Genomic DNA, 19910 nt, shown 5'->3' on the forward strand with positions numbered 1-19910 from the left:
CAAGAGCTTGGAACTCAATGTTAGACCGAAGTTTGGTCTCGCACGAGTTCATAAGATGTCCCCTCGACGATCCGAAATACGGTCTACCAAGCACCGAAGAACAGGTGAAGGTTGAAAACACGGCAAAGAAGGAGCGTTGGCGTTAAGCTATGGACGAGCCGACGACAATAAAAGTTGTCCCTGAAATGCTGCGAGGAACGACGAAAGCAATGCCAACGATGACGCCTATGAGTAGTTGTTGTTGTATTTGGGATCCAAGTCGGATCGAGGATGTCGTGTTTAGGAGGGTGAATATTAGAGTTAACCACGGACACACTTCCGAGTAGTACCCATGTAACTTGATCGAGACGTTCCGCCGAGACCGCCGGCCAGGACAAGTTCACGTATACATGTACGTACGTGTGTGAGGTGCTTGAGAATCAATCAAGCTGCCTGCTTGTCTAGCTAGCTTTGCACTACACGTGCACAGTTCCTGGGTGGTTTTGATCTAGCCAGTTCAAAAACCAACAGACATCTAACGACGCGTGGACGGTTGGTGTGGATGACGGGGCACGGATCCGGTCCCTGGAGATGGATCTGGACGGTGGGGCCGGACAAGCTTGAGCTCCGGGCGCCATGGCGCTGTTGTTCCTATCCAGGACAAGAGAGGGAGAGCGGGAAGGTTAGAGAGAGAGGGAGAGCACAAGGAGAAGGAGAGGAGGCGGATCCCTCTGGGACGGACCCGATCCGGCAGCTGCTGGTAACGGACGGTGTTTGGAAGGCCATGGCGCGGTTCGATCGGCAGGCGGCCATGGCGGCTCTGGTTCCCTGTGAAGAAGGGCAAAAGGGAGAGATTAGTGAGAGGGGAAAACAGAGAAGGAACGGGAGAAAGGAGGCAAGACAGAAGAATGATGTGGCCCTGCTTGCTCCGGCTTGGACGGGGACGGGCGCTGCTGGTCTTCGAGAAGAATGAAGGGGGGCGCGAGAGCTCAGCTCCATGGAGGTGCTCGAGAGGGAGGGATCTAGGGAGAGGTGGAGGAAGGCAGGGGCGTCAGCCTACTGCGGCTTGCTGTGGTTGGGCTGCGGCGGAAAACAAGGGACTTGGTCGGAGAGGATTTGGATTGAGAGGAGGTCCCAAGGAAGATGCAGCTGGCGGCGGCGCGAGAAGGATGGATGGGACAACTCCCCTAGAATTTAGGGTTGGACTATTTAAATAGGTAGGTGGGTTAATTTTTGACCTTCGAAATCGGGTGGTCTAGAATAAATAGGTTAGGGGAGTCCAAATAAGAAAATGAAGATTTTCAAGGATGTTTTGGGATGATCCGGACCCATCGGTCAAGTCTGAGCGGTTCGGGTTCGGGAAGTTTCGGACGCGCACGAGGGGTGTGAGAAAGGTCAACAATGGCAAACGGTCCGAGAGAAGGTGATCAAGGCAAAGGGAGAAATGACAAGGATGAACAAATGCAAGTTTGAAAACATGACGACAACAGTGCCCATGCAATGCGAATGATGCGATGATGAATGCAATAAATAATGAAACACACAGCAGCAACGAAAAACTGGAAGACATCTGTGGCGTCGGTCTCGGGGCGTCACAACTCTCTCCAACTTACAAGAGATCTCACCCGAAGATCTAGGGATGACAAACAGAAGAGGAAGGGAAGAGGTAAAACTAAGTTGCTTCTATAACAAACGAGCGAAACCAAAGAACCTTGAGGGTTGCCAAGACTTAAAGAAATGACAACAACAGAGATGAAGGAAATGAAAAACTCCTTTAGACAAGAGGAACAAGGAATACGACGAGAACAAAGAGCTCAAGGTACAAGATAGACTTTGAAACCACTCCGGTTAAAACGAACTAGAGAAGGAATAAGAACGAAAGAATTCCTACAGCACTCCGGATGAAATGAAAGGAAATAGAATCAATTTGACAAGATGGGGTGATACTTGACGAGAGAAACAACACAATGCCTTTAGAGCAAATGAAGAATGAAATGAAAAGAATGGAGAAGAGAAAACCAACATCTCTCACAATTGAACTTGAGAGAGCATTCTTATGGAGAAGGGTTGAACGGAGTTGTTGGATAATCAACAACGAAAAGGGATAAGCTTGTTGTGGGCTTGTGGAGAACATCTCAAAACTAGAGGTGAAATTCTGCCACTAACAAAAAACAATTGCTTGGATGAGATCAACAAAGAGATGAAAACTTCTTTCGCCGAGAGGATAGAAGAAAACTTGGATCATTGATAAGCACCACAAATATCAAGATTCCTTAGGGAAGGCTTTAGGTGAAATATAACCTAAGATAACTCCAACAAAGAAATTGCTCGGTTGAAAAGAGGGCCCCACCGAACGCGGCCCATCATTGTTGGTGAAGCCGACAATCCTTTGGATGGTGGCATGCCACCCATCCATGTTCTCCGGAGCCAGAGGGAATTTCAGGAGCAGCTCCACCTGCGACTGCGCCTCTGCCGGCATCGTGGGCATGACTGGGCACGACGACTGAGGGGTCGCTCGACTTCTTTGTGAGTCAGAAGGAGCTCCATCCATGTCATGTTGCCGCGGTCAATGCTCGCCAGCCGTTTGACTCGGCGGCGGGCCATGTGAACCGTGAGAATGGTGCACATGCTCCTTGCCTAGCATTTTCCGGGGTCAATGTCGTTGCGGGGAAGCGTCTCGTGTCCATCTTGCTATGGCCTCGGCAAATATCCCTTAACTCCGTCACTCTTGGACCCCACGGCATCGTCCTTGGACGTAACCACAGCAAACTTGTGGACTGCAGCACTGCCTTTCGATGTAGTGACGCGCGGGTCTTGGCTCTTCTCACCGGAATGGTGTGTAGACAGCTCGCCGCTAGTCCCGCCCGCCGGAGGCGTCTGGACCGGCAGGTTGGAGCCCAATGGTGTACCCACCGTCGTGTTCTTCTTCTTCAGCCCCATGAATGAAGAAGATGGTGACACTTGCACGAGAACTGCTATTGTAGATCCGCACAAGCGATCCCCCTTCCTGGCACACCAAAGATGTCAGAGTATGATGATCCATGGGACCGGCAAGGATCCCTTCGCAATTCGGCTAGGGTTATCAACAAGCACAGAGAGCGAATCCAACAGTACACGTGCGGGGATTTCTCAGGTTTGGACCGCCGTGGAGGCGTAAACCCTACTCTGTGTTTGGGTGGTTTGGCTTGAGGCTCAAGTTGCAAGTGTAGCTTGCCGGAAAAACGTGAGCAAGGTGCAACTACTGTGTAAGCATGAGTATAGTGTCGACCCATGCCACAGTACCCATGGGCCTCCTTTTATAGACAAAAAGGGGTCACCACAGTGGCAACATGGTCATTACAAGTATGTGAATAGTAGTCTTGATGCTATCCAACCTAATCCCGCAAGGGTAGGACAAGGGCATTTAATGCACTGTGAGCTGGTGGCCATCCTTCGGCAAAAGGTGTCTCTCCTTCTGTGTCGTCGACGTGGATGAACCTATCTTCTTGACACGTCCACTAGACGGGTGTCAATAGAGTTGATCTGCAGGCGAGGTGCCGACATGCGTCCTGTTGACTCCCCTCAGGACGCCTGCCCACTCGACACCTAATACAAGCCATCAGCAGGCCGATGAGGTGGAGCGGTCAAAAAGCGAGGAGGAGGTGCTTCCCGGCTAGGAGCTTGATGGGTCTTGGCTTTCCAGTGTGAAGCTTGCCGGCAACTGAAGTCTTGTCCTTCAGTACTAACTTAGTACTCCTCGATGACCTGCCTAGAGGTCTTCTTCAGGGTCTTGGTTTCCAAGAGTTGAGGCTTGGGTTGAGCTATCCTCCAGCAAGCCCTTGCCATCCGGAGGGCTGCAACTGCCTGTGCACAACTCTAGGGTACTAAAGGACCCCTATTTTAGGACACCGACGCCTCCCTCCTGAGACCTCCCACCCGATCCCTCTCTCCCTACCCCCCCCCCCCCCCCGATTTCGCCCCTCAACCCCGATCGCCAGAACCCACCACCCGATCACTAATCCTCCACCAATCGCTAAAACCTTTTTGAACAGAACCCTTCTCTCCCTTCCAGCCGACGCTGCACCCATTAGCCATTGTTGCAACACCTAGCCGCTGCTGCTATGGCCTCTCCTAGCTCTTCCATATCCCGAGTCGGTCATGCATACTCGATGTAGGTTCCCCGTGCGCCTATGTCGGGCCTTCTATTCCCCCGTCCCGCCGCTCATCAGGCACCATAGCACAGGGGGTACCTCATGTTACCGCCTCCCATGCCACAGTAGGTCGGCGCCATCTACTCCAACAACATGGCGCCACCACCTCCTCCTGTACTGTGGGATCCGGCCCTGCTAGCTACTCCCCACTCCACTCCTACACTAACGAACTACACCAGTGGAGGTGACTGGTATTTGGACACTGGGGCTACCACCCACATGTCTTCCCATCGCGGTAACCTACACACTTCCTATCCCACCAAACCTCCACTCGCATTACTGTTGGTGATGGTTCATCTCCCCCTATAACACATGTCGGTCATGCTTTGTTTCCATCTTCATCTATACAATTGTCACTTTCTAACATACTTTTTCGCCTCATCTAATTAGAAATCTTGTCTGTGTTTGCTCTTTTGCTCGTGAAAATCCGCTTACTGTTGATTTTGACGAGCTTGGTTTTTCTGCCAAGGATGCCTGCACCTGGATGGTTCTTCACCGATGTGACAGCCCTAACGAGCTCTACCCACCACACCCATTAACTTCCATTGCCACTGCTCATGTCGCCCTCTCCGCTGGTGTGGACCTTTGGCACGCTCGTTTGGGTCATCCAAACCCCGCCACACTTCATCATATTCTTCGGAGTTTTTCCTTCACTTGTAATAAGATCGACGTTCACATTTGTCATGCTTGTCGGGTTGGCAAACACGTCTGCCTTCCCTTTAGTGCATCTTCTTTGGTTGCATCTTATCCCTTTGAGTTAATTCATAGCGATGTGTGGACATCCCCAGTTGCAAGTAATACGGGCTATCTTTATTATCTTGTCATTCTAGATGATGTTTCTCACTATGTGTGGACGTTTCTGTTATGGCGAAAATCTGTTGTTTTACACACTCTCACAGCGTTTTACTCATATGTCATCACGCAGTTTGGTCACCCCATTCATGCCCTTCGGACTGACAATGGGAAAGAGTTTGATAATCTCGCTATCCATACCTTACTCACCACACATGGTATGACTTTTTGTTTCACTTGCCCATATACTTCGGAATAAAACGGGTGTGCCGAGCATGTCCTTCGCACTCTTAATGATTGACCTTGCACATTCCTTTTCCACCACTGGTATAGCGAGCTGCTATACAAACGGTTTTTAACCCCTTTCTGCGACGGCATTTTAAAACACCGCCTTGCTAGTGTGTGCAATAGGGGTCCTTCCCGCACGACCCAGAAACCGTCGGGGATAGGCCCTCCGGTCACACACGCTGGGTAAAATGAGCTCGTGTGCGATCGGTCTAGCCATTGCATACAATTATACATTCCCAATCATTTCCGTTTGTAAGTAAATCCAACACAGTGAATACCAGAGAAACGTTTCCCTTCGTATGTACATCCCACATAGTCAATCCAAGGAATACGTTTTCGTTCGTATGTACATCCACACAGTCAATCCAAGAAGTACGTTTCCGTTCATATGCACATCTCACACGATGAATCCTAGACAAACGTTTCCGTTCGCATGTACATCACACACAATTTTCCCCATCAAATCGTCTGTGATAGTGTTGCCATTGCAGACAATATTAACAATTTTATCATTTGCGTTATTGAATGCATCAAGCACGGTGCGTAGAAGGAATTGTGTGGCATAGGTTGTCCATCACACACTTTTTATGTGGAAAACGTTTGCGCAAGGTGGCCTAACGCAAATAGTTTTCAAGATGAAGTCGTGTGTGATTGTTCATTGATCCAACATGTTTTCTTCCTAGAAACTGTGTGGGCTATCAGAGGTCATCGCACACGGTGTTCTCTTAATAACCGTTTGCAATAGAAAAACCCAATAAGCAGGCTAATTAGCCTATTATTAATAATCCATTTATTAATCAAATTGACATTTCATATTAAGCACACAATATATTTCATTTTCGTATTACGGAACCAGGATTTCATAATTGAAATGCATCAGAGTAAAACATCATATAGCTTCAGCACTCAGTTACACCATATAGGCATATAGCTAGCTACCCCATTACACAACTGCACCAGCACCAAGTTTCACATGCAACATCTATAACCTTTGGAAATTAGCATCATAGACGGTAGATAGATAGATGAATCTCATCTGGAAAATTGCTGAAGCGGAAAGCGAATATTGAGCCTTCATTGATGTTGAAGATCCTTGCAACTTTAGGCCAGTGCCTGTGGATGATTGACCATCCATCCTTCGTCCTCTTGAGTAATACTTCAATATTGTACCGTGGGTGTTGTATGAATACCTTCCTCTCCTCCTGACCATACATGTGGTTTGAGAGGTAATCATCAGTGAACTGCTTTGGAAAGGCCTGAAAACAAAGATATGCATAAATATCTTCTCTAAATTTGGAAATGGCGCAAAGGAATAAAAAAGACAAGGTATAATATTTACTACCATCTTGTAGTGCACTGATGTCTTCTTCATTGTGTAGACAAATATCTTGTTGTTTTTCTTTGCTAGTTTCTTTATCCTAACAATATTTCCAAGATTCTTGACTTGACTAATATTCATGGACAACTCATTTCCCCATATGCAAAATGGGTCGAACAGTGGGTCAAAACCTCTAACAACAAGACCTACATGTGCAAGACCACATTGTTAAAACCCTAAATATTAGAATGGTTCCTGCAATTGCACAATAATGTGCTATTAGACAAAGGACCATGCATGTGAAAAGCTCAATTGTAAACCTCAGTGCTTCCCATTGTTTCCCTGCAACACATATAAGGTAGTTATTCATTAGTTAAGTGAGGGTTGGCATATTATCAGTAAAATATGTTGATGAAAAATAAACACATTGCAGATTCAGTAGATTAATTCAAGCCACATGTAAAAGCCATTTATCCAAACCAAGCATGATTAAGAACTAGGAAATATAGAAATTTTATATGTTTATCATGTATTTAGTACAACCAAATTTGATTTACTCCTCATAGGCGGAACAATACAAAATTGTACCCACAATAATTGAACATTGCATTGCAGAATTAAACCAAACAGTTAACTAAACACCACAACAAATGAACCAAACATTAACTGAGCACCACATTGCATAATATAACATACTCCTAATAGAAGATCAGACAGTTAACCAAACCAAGCATGCTTAACAATATGGAAATATAGTAATTGTATTCGTTTCTCATGTATATTGTACAACCAAATTTGATTTATTTCTCACATGGAAGACAATAAAAAATGCACCCACAACAATTGAACATCACATTGCAGAATTGAACCAAACAGTTAACTAAACACCACAACAAATGAACCAAACATTAACTGAGCACCACATTGCACAATATATAACATACTAGAAGATCAGACAGTTAACCAAACCAAGCATGCTTGACAACTTGGAAATATAGCAATTGTATTTGTTTCTCATGTATATTGTACAGCCAAATTCGATTTGTTTCTCACATGGAAGACAATACAAAATTGCACCCACAAGAATTCAACATCACATTGCAGAATTGAACCAAACTGTTAACTGAACACGACAGCAAATTAACCAAACAGTTAATAAGCAAGCTGTTGGGGAACGTAGTAATTTCAAAAAAAAATCCTACGCACCCGCAAGATCATGGTGATGCATAGCAACAAGAGGGGAGAGTGTTGTCCAATACGGGAGCAGGTACAGTTACCTCATCAAGTTCTACTTTCCTCCCACTCACATCTTTCGAGGGAAACTCCTTCTCTAGAAAGGATCCATACTAAGCAACGAATGTCTTGCCTTCGGATCTGTGATAGAAGGTGTACCCAACTGTCTCCTTTGGGTATCCTATGAAGACACATTTCTCCGATTTGGGTTTGAACGTATCAGGATGAAACTTTTTCACATAAGCATCGCAACCCCAAACTTTAAGAAACGACAACTTTGGTTTCTTGCCAAACCACAGTTCATAAGGCGTCGTCTCGTCGGATTTTGATGGTGCCCTATTTAACGTGAATGTAGCTGTCTCTAATGCATAACCCCAAAACGATAGTGGTAAATTGGTAAGAGACATCATAGATTGCACTATATCCAATAAAGTACGTTTATGACGTTCGGACACACCATTATGCTGTGGTGTTCCAGGTGGCGTGAGTAGTGAAACTATTTCACATTGTTTTAACTGAAGGCCAAACTCGTAACTAAAATACTCTTCTCCACGATCAAACCGTAGAAACTTTATTTTCTTGTTACGATGATTTTCGCTTCACTCTGAAATTATATGAACTTTTCAAGTGTTTCAGACTTCTGTTTCATTAAGTAGATATACCCATATCTGCTCAAATCATCTGTGAAGGTGAGAGAATAACGATACCTGCTACGAGCCTCAATATTCATCAGACCACATACATCTGTATGTATGATTTCCAACAAATCTGTTGCTCTCTCCATAGTTCCGGAGAACGGCGTTTTAGTCATCTTGCCCATGATGCACGGTTCGCAAGCATCAAGTGATTCATAATCAAGTGATTCCAAAATCCCATCAGTATGGAGTTTCTTCATGCGCTTTACACCAATATGACCTAAACGGCAGTGCCACAAATAAGTTGCACTATCATTATTAACTTTGCATCTTTTGGCTTCAATATTATGAATATGTGTATCACTACGATCGAGATCCAACAAACCATTTTCGTTGGTGTGTATGACCATAGAAGGTTTTATTCATGTAAACAGAACAACAATTGTTCTCTACCTTAAATGAATAACCGTATTGCAAAAAAACATGATCAAATCATATTCATGCTCAACGCAAACACCAAATAACACTTATTTAGTTTCAACACTAATCCCGGAAGTACAGGGAGTGTGCAATGATGATCATATCAATCTTGGAACTACTTCCAACACACATCGTCACCTCACCTTTTACTAGTCTCTGTTTATTCTGCAACTCCCGTTTTTGAGTTACTACTCTTTAGCAACTGAACCAGTATCAATTACCGAGGGGTTGCTATAAACACTAGTAAAGTACACATCAATAATCTGTATATCAAATATACCTTTGTTCACTTTTACTAGTCTCTGTTTATTCTGCAACTCCCGTTTCGAGTTACTACTCTTAGCAACTGAACCAGTATCAATACCGAGGGGTTGCTATAAACACTAGTAAAGTACACATCAATAATCTGTATATCAAATATACCTTTGTTCACTTTGCCATCCTTCTTATCCACCAAATAGTTGGGGTAGTTCCGCTTCCAGTGACCAGTCCCTTTGCAGTAGAAGCACTTAGTCTCAGGCTTAGGACCAGACTTAGGCTTCTTCACTTGAGCAGCAACTTGCTTGCCGTTCTTCTTGAAGTTCCCCTTCTTCCCTTTGCCCTTTTCTTGAAACTAGTGGTCTCGTCAACCATCAACACTTGATGTTTTTCTTGATTTCTACCTTCATCGATTTCAGCATCACGAAGAGCTCGGGAATTAATTTCGTCATCCCTTGCATACTATAGTTCATCACGAAGTTCTACTAACTTGGTGATGGTGACTAGAGAATTCTGTCAATCACTATTTTATCTGGAAGATTAACTCCCACTTGATTCAAGCGATTGTAGTACCCAGACAATCTGAGCACATGCTCACTAGTTGAGCGATTCTCCTCCATCTTTTAGCTATAGAACTTGTTGGAGACTTCATATCTCTCAACTCGGGTATTTGCTTGAAATATTAACTTCAACTCCTGGAACATCTCATATGGTCCATGACGTTCAAAACGTCTTTGAAGTCCCAATTCTAAGCCGTTAAGCATGGTGCACTAAACTATCAAGTAGTCATCATATTGAGCTAGCCAAACATTCATAACGTCTGCATCTGCTCCTGCAATAGGTCTGTCACCTAGCGGTACATCAAGGACATAATTTTTCTTTGCAGCAATGAGGATAATCCTCAGATCACGGATCCAATCCACATCTTTGCTACTAACATCTTTCAACATAATTTTCTCTAGGAACATATCAAAAATAAAACAGGGAAGCAACAACACGAGCTATTGATCTACAACATAATTTGCAAAATACTATCAGGACTAAGTTCATGATAAATTTAAGTTCAATTAATCATATTACTTAAGAACTCCCACTTAGATAGACATCCCTCTAATCCTCTAAGTGATCACGTGATCCATATCAACTAAACCATGTCCGATCATCACGTGAGATGGAGTAGTTTCAATGGTGAACATCACTATGTTGATCATATCTACTATATGATTCACGCTTGACCTTTCGGTCTCCGTGTTCTGAGGCCATATCTGTTATATGCTAGGCTCGTCAAGTTTAACCTGAGTATTCCGCGTGTGCAACTGTTTTGCACCCGTTGTATTTGAACGTAGAGCCTATCACACCCGATCATCACGTGGTGTCTCAGCACGAAGAACTTTCGCAACGGTGCATACTCAGGGAGAACACTTATACTTTGATAATTTAGTGAAGGATCATCTTATAATGCTACCGTCAAACAAAGCAAGATAAGATGCATAAAGGATTAACATCACATGCAATCAATATAAGTGATATGATATGGCCATCATCATCTTGTGCTTGTGATCTCCATCTCCGAAGCACCGTGCTTGTGATCTCCATCTCCGAAGCACCGTCATGATCACCATCGTCACCGGCGCGACACCTTGATCTCCATCGTAGCATCGTTGTCGTCTCGTCAATCTTATGCTTCTACGACTATCGCTACCGCTTAGTGATAAAGTAAAGCATTACATGGCGATTGCATTGCATACAATAAAACGACAACCATATGGCTCCTGCCAGTTGCCGATAACTCGGTTACAAAACATGATCATCTCATACAACAAATTATATCACATCATGTCTTGACCATATCACATCACAACATGCCCTGCAAAAACAAGTTAGACATCCTCTACTTTGTTGTTGCAAGTTTTACGTGGCTGCTACGGGCTTAGCAAGAACCGTTCTTACCTACGCATCAAAACCACAACGATAGTTTGTCAAGTTGATGCTGTTTTAACCTTCGCAAGGACCGGGCGTAGCCACACTCGGTTCAACTAAAGTGAGAGAGACAGACACCCGCCAGTCACCTTTAAGCAACGAGTGCTCGCAACGGTGAAACCAGTCTCGCGTAAGCGTACGCGTAATGTCGGTTCGGGCCGCTTCATCTCACAATACCGCTGAACCAAAGTATGACATGCTGGTAAGCAGTATGACTTATATCGCCCACAACTCACTTGTGTTCTACTCGTGCATAGCATCAACGCATAAAACCAGGCTCGGATGCCACTGTTGGGGAACGTAGTAATTTCAAAAAAAAATCCTACGCACACGCAAGATCATGGTGATGCATAGCAACGAGAGGGGAGAGTGTTGTCCACGTACCCTCGTAGACCGACAGCGGAAGCGTTATCACAACGCGGTTGATGTAGTCGTACGTCTTCACGATCCGACCGATTAAGTACCGAACGTACGGCACCTCCGAGTTCTACACACGTTCAGCTCGATGACGTCCCTCGAACTCCGATCCAGCCGAGTGTTGAGGGAGAGTTTCGTCAGCACAACGGCGTGGTGACGATGATGATGTTCCACCGACGCAGGGCTTCGCCTAAGCTCCGCAACGGTATTATCGAGGTGTAATATGGTGGAGGGGGGCACCGCACACGGCTAAGAATATCGTATATCAAGTGTGTCCATGGGGTGCCCCCTGCCCCCGTATATAAAGGAGCAAGGGAGGAGGAGGCCGGCCCTAGGAGGGGGCGCACCAAGTGTGGAGTCCTACTAGGACTCCCTAGTCCTAGTAGGATTCCACCTCCCATATGGAATAGGAAAAGAGGAAAGGAAAAAGAGAAGGAAGGAAGGGGGCGCCCCCCTTCCCTAGTCCAATTCGGACCAGACCAAGGGGAGGGGTGCGGCCACCCTTGAGGCCCTTTTCCTTCTTTCCCGTATGGCCCAATAAGGCCCAATACGTATTCCCGTAACTCTCCGGTACTCCGAAAAATACCCGAATCACTCGGAACCTTTCCGAAGTCCGAATATAGTCGTCCAATATATCGATCTTTACGTCTTGACCATTTCGAGACTCCTCGTCATGTCCCCGATCTCATCCGGGACTCCGAACTCCTTCGGTACATCAACATACATAAACTCATAATAAAACTGTCATCGTAACTTTAAGCGTGCGGACCCTACTGGTTCGAGAACTATGTAGACATGACCGAGACACGTCTCCGGTCAATAACCAATAGCGGGACCTGGATGCCCATATTGGCTCCCACATATTCTACGAAGATCTTTATCGGTCAGACCGCATAACAACATACGTTGTTCCCTTTGTCACCGGTATGTTACTTGCCCGAGATTTGATCGTCGGTATCTCGATACCTAGTTCAATCTCGTTACCGGCAAGTCTCTTTACTCGTTCCGTAACACATCATCCCGCAACTAACTCATTAGTCACAATGCTTGCAAGGCTTATAGTGATGTGCATTACCGAGTGGGCCCAGAGATACCTCTCCGACAATCGGAGTGACAAATCCTAATCTCGAAATACGCCAACCCAACAAGTACCTTTGGAGACACCTGTAGAGCACCTTTATAATCACCCATTTACGTTGTGACGTTTGGTAGCACACAAAGTGTTCCTCCGGTAAATGGGAGTTGCATAATCGCATAGTCATAGGAACATGTATAAGTCATGAAGAAAGCAATAGCAACATACTAAACAATCGGGTGCTAAGCTAACGGAATGGGTCAAGTCAATCACGTCATTTTCCTAATGAGGTGATCCCGTTAATCAAATGACAACTCATGTCTATGGCTAGGAAACATAACCATCTTTGATTAACGAGCTAGTCAAGTAGAGGCATACTAGTGACACTCTGTTTGTCTATGTATTCACACATGTATTATGTTTCTGGTTAATACAATTCTAGCATGAATAATAAACATTTATCATGATATAAGGAAATAAATAATAACTTTATTATTGCCTCTAGGGCATATTTCCTTCAGTCTCCCACTTGCACTAGAGTCAATAATCTAGTTCACATCGCCATGTGATTTAACATGAATAGTTCACATCACCATGTGATTAACATCCATAGTTCACATCGTCATGTGACCATCACCCAAAGGGTTTACTAGAATCAGTAATCTAGTTCACATCGCTATGTGATTAATACCCAAAGAGTACTAAGGTGTGATCATGTTTTGCTTGTGAGATAATTTTAGTCAACGGGTCTGTCATATTCAGATCCGTAAGTATTTTGCAAATTTCTATGTCTACAATGCTCTGCATGGAGCTACTCTAGCTAATTGCTCCCACTTTCAATATGTATCTAGACCGAGACTTATAGTTATCTAGATTAGTGTCAAAACTTGCATTGACGTAACCTTTTACGACGAGCCTTTTGGCACTTCCATAATCGAGAAACATATCCTTATTCCAGTAAGGATAATTTTGACCGTTGTCTAGTGATCTACTCCTAGATCACTATTGTACTGCCTTGCCAAAATCAGTGTAGGGTATACAATAGATCTGGTACACAGCATGGCATACTTTATAGAACCTATGGCCGAGGCATAGGGAATGACTTTCATTCTTTTTCTATCTTCTGCCGTGGTCGGGTTTTGAGTCTTACTCAATTTCACACCTTGTAACACAGGCAAGAACTCTTTCTTTGACTGTTCTATTTTGAACTACTTCAAAATCTTGTTAAGGTATGTACTCATTGAAAACTTTATCAAGCGTCTTGATCTATCTCTATAGATCTTGATGCTCAATATGTAAGCAGCTTCACCGAAGTCTTTCTTTGAAAAACTCCTTTCAAACACTCCTTTATGCTTTGCAGAATAATTCTACATTATTTCTGATCAACAATATGTCATTCACATATACTTATCAGAAATGTTGTAGTGCTCCCACTCACTTTCTTGTAAATACAGGCTTCACCGCAAGTCTGTATAAAACTATATCCTTTGATCAACTTATCAAAGCGTATATTCCAACTCCGAGATGCTTGCACCAGTCCATAGAGGGATCGCTGGAGCTTGCATATTTTGTTAGCACCTTTAGGATTGACAAAACCTTCTGGTTGCATCATATACAACTCTTCTTTAATAAATCCATTAAGGAATGCAGTTTTGTTTATCCAATTGCCAGATTTCATAAAATGCGGCAATTGCTAACATGATTCAGACAGACTTAAGCATAGATACGAGTGAGAAACTCTCATCGTAGTCAACACCTTGAACTTGTCGAAAAACCTTTTTGCGACAATTCTAGCTTTGTAGATAGTAACACTACTATCAGCGTCCGTCTTCCTCTTGATGATCCATTTATTCTCAATTGCTTGCCAATCATCGGGCAAGTCAACCAAAGTCCACACTTTGTTCTCATACATGGATCTCATCTCAGATTTCATGGCCTCAAGCCATTTTGCGGAATCTGGGCTCACCATCGCTTCTTCATAGTTCGTAGGTTCGTCATGGTCTAGTAACATAACCTCCAGAACAGGATTACCGTACCACTATGGTGCGGATCTTACTCTGGTTAACCTACGAGGTTTGGTAGTAACTTGATCTGAAGTTACATGATCATCATCATTAACTTCCTCACTAATTGGTGTTGAAGTCACAGGAACAGATTTCTGTGATCCAATAAGGGAGCAGGTACAGTTACCTCATCTAGTTCTACTTTCCTCCCACTCACATCTTTCAAGAGAAACTCCTTCTCTAGAAAGGATCCATACTAAGCAACGAATGTCTTGCCTTCGAATCTGTGATAGAAGGTGTACCCAACTGTCTCCTTTGGGTATCCTATGAAGACAAATTTCTCTGATTTGGGTTTGAACTTATCAGGATGAAACTTTTTCACATAAGCATCGCAACCCCAAACTTTAAGAAACGACAACTTTGGTTTCTTGCCAAACCACAGTTCATAAGGCGTCGTCTCATCGGATTTTGATGGTGCCCTATTTAACGTGAATGTAGCTGTCTCTAATGCATAACCCCAAAATGATAGTGGTAAATTGGTAAGAGACATCATAGATTGCATTATATCCAATAAAGTACGTTTATGACGTTCGGACACACCATTATGCTGTGGTGTTCCAGGTGGCGTGAGTAGTGAAACTATTTCACATTGTTTTAACTGAAGGCCAAACTCGTAACTAAAATACTCTTCTCCACGATCAAATCGTAGAAACTTTATTTTCTTGTTACGATGATTTTCGCTTCACTCTGAAATTATATGAACTTTTCAAGTGTTTCAGACTTCTGTTTCATTAAGTAGATATACCCATATCTGCTCAAATCATCTGTGAAGGTGAGAGAATAACGATACCTGCTACGAGCCTCAATATTCATCAGACCACATACATCTGTATGTATGATTTCCAACAAATCTGTTGCTCTCTCCATAGTTCCGGAGAACGGCGTTTTAGTCATCTTGCCCATGATGCACGGTTCGCAAGCATCAAGTGATTCATAATCAAGTGATTCCAAAATCCCATCAGTATGGAGTTTCTTCATGCGCTTTACACCATTATGACCTAAACGGCAGTGCCACAAATAAGTTGCACTATCATTATTAACTTTGCATCTTTTGGCTTCAATATTATGAATATGTGTATCACTACGATCGAGATCCAACAAACCATTTTCGTTGGTGTGTATGACCATAGAAGGTTTTATTCGTGTAAACAGAACAACAATTGTTCTCTATCTTAAATGAATAACCCTATTGCAAAAAAACATGATCAAATCATATTCATGCTCAACGCAAACACCAAATAACACTTATTTAGTTTCAACACTAATCCCGGAAGTATAGGGAGTGTGCAATGATGATCATATCAATCTTGGAACTACTTCCAACACACATCGTCACCTTACCTTTTACTAGTCTCTGTTTATTCTGCAACTCCCGTTTTTGAGTTACTACTCTTTAGCAACTGAACCAGTATCAATTACCGAGGGGTTGCTATAAACACTAGTAAAGTACACATCAATAATCTGTATATCAAATATACCTTTGTTCACTTTTACTAGTCTCTGTTTATTCTGCAACTCCCATTTCGAGTTACTACTCTTAGCAACTGAACCAGTATCAATTACCGAGGGGTTGCTATAAACACTAGTAAAGTACACATCAATAATCTGTATATCAAATATACCTTTGTTCACTTTGCCATCCTTCTTATCCACCAAATAGTTGGGGTAGTTCCGCTTCCAGTGACCAGTCCCTTTGCAGTAGAAGCACTTAGTCTCAGGCTTAGGACCAGACTTAGGCTTCTTCACTTGAGCAGCAACTTGCTTGCCGTTCTTCTTGAAGTTCCCCTTCTTCCCTTTGCCCTTTTCTTGAAACTAGTGGTCTCGTCAACCATCAACACTTGATGTTTTTCTTGATTTCTACCTTCGTCGATTTCAGCATCACGAAGAGCTCGGGAATTAATTTCGTCATCCCTTGCATACTATAGTTCATCACGAAGTTCTACTAACTTGGTGATGGTGACTAGAGAATTCTGTCAATCACTATTTTATCTGGAAGATTAACTCCCACTTGATTCAAGCGATTGTAGTACCCAGACAATCTGAGCACATGCTCACTAGTTGAGCGATTCTCCTCCATCTTTTAGCTATAGAACTTGTTGGAGACTTCATATCTCTCAACTCAGGTATTTGCTTGAAATATTAACTTCAACTCCTGGAACATCTCATATGGTCCATGACGTTCAAAACGTCTTTGAAGTCCCGATTCTAAGCCGTTAAGCATGGTGCACTGAACTATCAAGTAGTCATCATATTGAGCTAGCCAAACGTTCATAACGTCTGCATCTGCTCCTGCAATAGGTCTGTCACCTAGCGGTACATCAAGGACATAATTTTTCTGTGCAGCAATGAGGATAATCCTCAGATCACGGATCCAATCCACATCTTTGCTACTAACATCTTTCAACATAATTTTCTCTAGGAACATATCAAAAATAAAACAGGGAAGCAACAACGCGAGCTATTGATCTACAACATAATTTGCAAAATACTATCAGGACTAAGTTCATCATAAATTTAAGTTCAATTAATCATATTACTTAAGAACTCCCACTTAGATAGACATCCCTCTAATCCTCTAAGTGATCACGTGATCCATATCAACTAAACCATGTCCGATTATCACGTGAGATGGAGTAGTTTCAATGGTGAACATCACTATGTTGATCATATCTACTATATGATTCACGCTTGACCTTTCGGTCTCCGTGTTCTGAGGCCATATCTGTTATATGCTAGGCTCGTCAAGTTTAACCTGAGTATTCCGCGTGTGCAACTGTTTTGCACCCATTGTATTTGAACGTAGAGCCTATCACACCCAATCATCACGTGGTGTCTCAGCACGAAGAACTTTCGCAACGGTGCATACTCAGGGAGAACACTTATACTTTGATAATTTAGTGAAGGATCATCTTATAATGCTACCGTCAAACAAAGCAAGATAAGATGCATAAAGGATTAACATCACATGCAATCAATATAAGTGATATGATATGGCCATCATCATCTTGTGCTTGTGATCTCCATCTCCGAAGCACCGTGCTTGTGATCTCCATCTCCGAAGCACCGTCATGATCACCATCGTCACCGGCGCGACACCTTGATCTCCATCGTAGCATCGTTGTCGTCTCGTCAATCTTATGCTTCTACGACTATCGCTACCGCTTAGTGATAAAGTAAAGCATTACATGGCGATTGCATTGCATACAATAAAACGACAACCATATGGCTCCTGCCAGTTGCCGATAACTCGGTTACAAAACATGATCATCTCATACAACAAATTATATCACATCATGTCTTGACCATATCACATCACAACATGCCCTGCAAAAACAAGTTAGACGTCCTCTACTTTGTTGTTGCAAGTTTTACGTGGCTGCTACGGGCTTAGCAAGAACCGTTCTTACCTACGCATCAAAACCACAACGATAGTTTGTCAAGTTGGTGCTGTTTTAACCTTCGCAAGGACCGGGCGTAGCCACACTCGGTTCAACTAAAGTGAGAGAGACAGACACCCGCCAGTCACCTTTAAGCAACGAGTGCTCGCAACGGTGAAACCAGTCTCGCGTAAGCGTACGCGTAATGTCGGTTCGGGCCGCTTCATCTCACAATACCGCTGAACCAAAGTATGACATGCTGGTAAGCAGTATGACTTATATCGCCCACAACTCACTTGTGTTCTACTCGTGCATAGCATCAACGCATAAAACCAGGCTCGGATGCCACTGTTGGGGAACGTAGTAATTTCAAAAAAAAAATCCTACGCACACGCAAGATCATGGTGATGCATAGCAACGAGAGGGGAGAGTGTTGTCCACGTACCCTCGTAGACCGACAGCGGAAGCGTTATCACAACGCGATTGATGTAGTCGTACGTCTTCACGATCCGACCGATTAAGTACCAAACAGGGGAAATGTGGCTTTTGGACAGGGGAAAGGGCGGGGGAGGTAGATATTTCCGCGGAAGCCGAAACTTTTGGCTCGGTGCAGCGAAAAACTAGCGTGCAAAGTGTCATCACACACGGTCCCTTATTCAGCACTATTTGTGATATGTGAACATCACAAATGATTCCTATAGCTTACCCGTGTGTGATGAGTTTGAACGTGCAAATTTTGGTCCGAACTTCCCTGGTTATAGTGGTCATCCAAGTCATTGCATAATTTGGGTATACAAAAGAGCCTACAGCACGCACACACACTTCTTAATTGAGCAAGTTCAGCAATTAAACAAAGCTAGCTGACCTAAACATTACTCTAACAAATTAAAGACCATTGTTGGAGAAGCTTCGTGCGATTTCTGCGGTGACCACCAGGACCTAGGCGTGGGCGGCCTCGACATGGTCGTGGGCAGCCTCCATCAGGACTAAGGCAGCCGCTGCAGAATGGACAGTTGTTGTGCCTCTCTCGCCAGTTGCTATCCCTATCGCAGATGTTGCTGCCACCACCTGAGCAGCAACAGCGGCCATTTGGGTTGCCTTGGCTGCCTGGTCAGAGATTGCGGCCGCGCTCATGTAGGTTGTTAGCACGCTCATGGCGGCTGCGGCTGCGCTCTCGCTGGAGTGGGCCACCGAATATGCCCTCACGACACGGGTCCATGTCCCCATCATTGACCGACGATGATTGAACAGTGAAATGATATTTGGGGAGTGAGCTAGTGTACTTGACGCGCCAGTTGTGGATTGTAGCCGATGAACCTTCTCGCGTAAGCCATATATTGCTCCGACGGTGCTCCAAGATATTTTGTACTACATCTCACACGGTTGGTGATAATAAACTGTGTGTGATCTACTTGATTTTTTGTCTTGATTTGAAATACATAATGGGTCACAAAGGCAAAGGAGGGTGCTGGAATAGCTAGAACTTTTATCTGCAGTGAACATGCAACTATTGGAGTCTCGTCAAAAAATTTGGAATTATTCAGGGTTTGTTTGGACATTTTAATACATTAATTGAGTTTTCTAGGCATTTAAGGTGCATAATTAAAAATTAAACTACATGCACATGTTATGGTGCACCAAAATGGGTTGTAAAATCATATATGTGTCCATGGGTGGATGCTTAAGTCCTATGCAAGAAATGGGAATGAATTTCAAACACCGCGGCACCGTGGCTCGCCGACAAATGTTGAGATACTTGGTTTTGAAATTCTAGTAAATCCAAAAGTTGTCTAAAATTTATGAAACTTGGCTTGCTATCATGGAA

Source organism: Aegilops tauschii, chromosome 4, assembly GCF_002575655.3.
Source record: "Aegilops tauschii subsp. strangulata cultivar AL8/78 chromosome 4, Aet v6.0, whole genome shotgun sequence".
Lineage (NCBI taxonomy): Eukaryota > Viridiplantae > Streptophyta > Magnoliopsida > Poales > Poaceae > Aegilops > Aegilops tauschii.